At 41.8% G+C, this 2,498-nt stretch overlaps 1 pseudogene; it reads right to left on the bottom strand.

The window, feature by feature from the left end:
- Positions 1-102: 102 nt before the first annotated feature.
- Positions 103-2,498, bottom strand: part of LOC105001949 — a 25,135-nt pseudogene continuing 22,739 nt past the window's right edge.

The following is a 2,498-nucleotide window of genomic DNA, read 5'->3' as shown; positions in this document are numbered from 1 at the left end:
AAAAAAAATGGAAGAGGCATGTTCTGTGTTCACAGTCTCATCAAAGAGTGGCAACATTTGGCTCTTGTGTTAAGCTATGCTACCCAGGGTGCTTCATAAGTCCTAGGATAAATAGGCCCCTTTAGAGTCACCTTTCCAGAGTATTTTCAGACCTCTCTTTAAGTCTTTATTTCTCAGACTGTAGATGAAGGGGTTCAGCATGGGTGTGACCACAGTGTACATCACTGAGGTTGTTACGCTTGAATGTGAGCTGTGGGTAGCAGCAGAGCTAAGGTACACTCCTGCTGCTGCTGCTGCTAAGTCGCTTCAGTAGTGTCCGATTCTGTGCCACCCCATAGACAGAAGCCCACTAGGCTCCCCTGTCCCTGGGATTCGCCAGGCAAGAACATTGGAGTGAGTTGCCATTTCCTTCTCCAGGTACACTCCTAAATCTGTGCAATAAAATAAGGAGACAACTGAGAGGTGAGATGCACAGGTGGAAAATGCTTTATACTTCCCCTGAGATGATGAGATTTCATGTATGCAGAACACTGTCTTAGAATATAAATAAATGATACCAAAGAAGGAACCACCAGCCAGGAACACAGCTACAAAATACATCACCATGTTATGGAAAAAAGTGTCAGAATTGGCAAATTGGATCCTTTGATTGAGTTCAGAGAAAAAATGAGAAATTTCTAAGACTGTACAGACAGACAGTTGCCACATCATTAAGCTTTCTAACAAGGAATGCAGGACACTGATCATCCAGCACACCAGCACCAATAGCCAACAGAGCCAGGGGTTCATGATGACTGTGTAGAGCAGGGGGTGACAGATGGCTGCATACTGATCATAGGCCATCACTGTCAGGAGGAAATTGTCCAACCCTGCAAACAGAATGAAAAAGTACACCTGGGTGATGCAGCCTTCAAATGTTATGACTTTGCTCTGGGTCTGGATGTTCCACAGCATCTTTGGTGAAGAGGAAAAGTTAAAATTTTACATAACCTCTTGCTCCTTCTGCCTCTGTAACTCAGCTTGCTCCTTGCAAAGTCTGGATCACATAGGTCACAGAGTCTCACAATGTGGGGACTCACAATATTAGGAACTGGAGCTTGTCTCACTCACTCTTGCCCTGCTCTTTGAAACTGCCAAGCCCCTGCAAATCTGCTTGATCATGCCTGTCCATGTACAAAATCTCTGTAACCCCTTTGTTCGGGGCTCAGGGTTTGGAGTGTTAACTCCTCTGGGCCCACCGGCATAATAAAGCTGAGTTCTCCAACTCTCTAAAAGTGGTGCTTGGCTTCTGGAGTACTGGTTTCTGCAACATTTCTGGAGGCCCCACCGAAATTCCAACCATGCTGGCCCCTTAAGCTGCCACACTGGTGGATCATCCGGGTTGAAGCAAAGGAACCCCGAGACCAACGAGGAGGCGCGCCACCTGATGGTATTTTGGGTTCTCTTTCAGACCAGTGTTCTGACTCTCCGGATGGCCAAGCCCCAACTGGACTCATTGGAGGGACAGACCAACTCACCAGGAATGGCCACAGGATCAGTTAAGGCCCTGGGCCAGTCCCCAGTCAGATCCTACTCCAACAGGTAGAAGAGGAGACTGATCACCTCCTTGGAGCTCCTAGGAAGGGAGCAACAGTTAAGGAAACCTGGGGACTCAGGAGAAGGGAGGCATTGTGATAGCTTCTGACTGATTGTAAGTGTGAGGTTGCTGATTGAACGGAGTGAGAGAAATTTTTCTTTTTGGAAACTGCAAAACCAATTCTTTTTGCATATACAATTAAAAACAACTAGCTTATTAAAGGCCTACCTAGGAGAAAGCTTGAAGTTAACCCTGTGCCTGTCTTTAAAATACATAGCCAACTTTGCCTGAGACCTCAGCCTTGGGCAAATTAGAACTTCAATCAAAGAAAAAAAAAAAAAAAGGGTAAAAGAGATATTTTAACTCAAACAGAAAACTATAAGATCTCTGTCAATCTGTCTGTCTGGATTTATGTATGTCTCAGTGTAGGTCTTTTGTTTTTTTCTGATAATACTGTTGAAGTTGTAATGAGTTCTAATTTAATTGGCCTAAATAAAAGTAAGTGCTTACAAATCAAACAATTCTAAATACAAGAAAAATTAATCTAAATAAATTTCAGATTCACTTAAACTGGGAAATAGTCAATATTAAATATTAAACAAGTATTAATGCTTGTTTGCTAATCTAATAAGGAAGTAGAAGGTATGCTTTTAATAAAAAAGGTATAAAAAATAAAATTACATTTTATGAAGGGAATAAAAGTAGGTCTGACTTACGGGTGGCTGTTACAAAAAGTGATTAGAAGGTTTGTGGAAAGTGACTCTGAAAAAAAATTTTTTTGCTTGGTTAGGAATGACAAGTTTAAAACAAATTTAATTAAGTTTATCTAAATGAGTTTAAAGTAAACTGGTGCAAAACTTGAATTCAGCCTTTCTCTCTGTTAAGAGGACATACATTCTTCAGATGTTGAACTGCTTTTATT

Source organism: Bison bison, unplaced genomic scaffold, assembly GCF_000754665.1.
Source record: "Bison bison bison isolate TAMUID 2011002044 unplaced genomic scaffold, Bison_UMD1.0 scf7180017864386, whole genome shotgun sequence".
NCBI lineage: Eukaryota > Metazoa > Chordata > Mammalia > Artiodactyla > Bovidae > Bison > Bison bison.
The sequence above is the reverse complement of the archived record's forward strand: the minus strand, read 5'-3'. Positions and strand labels throughout refer to the sequence as shown.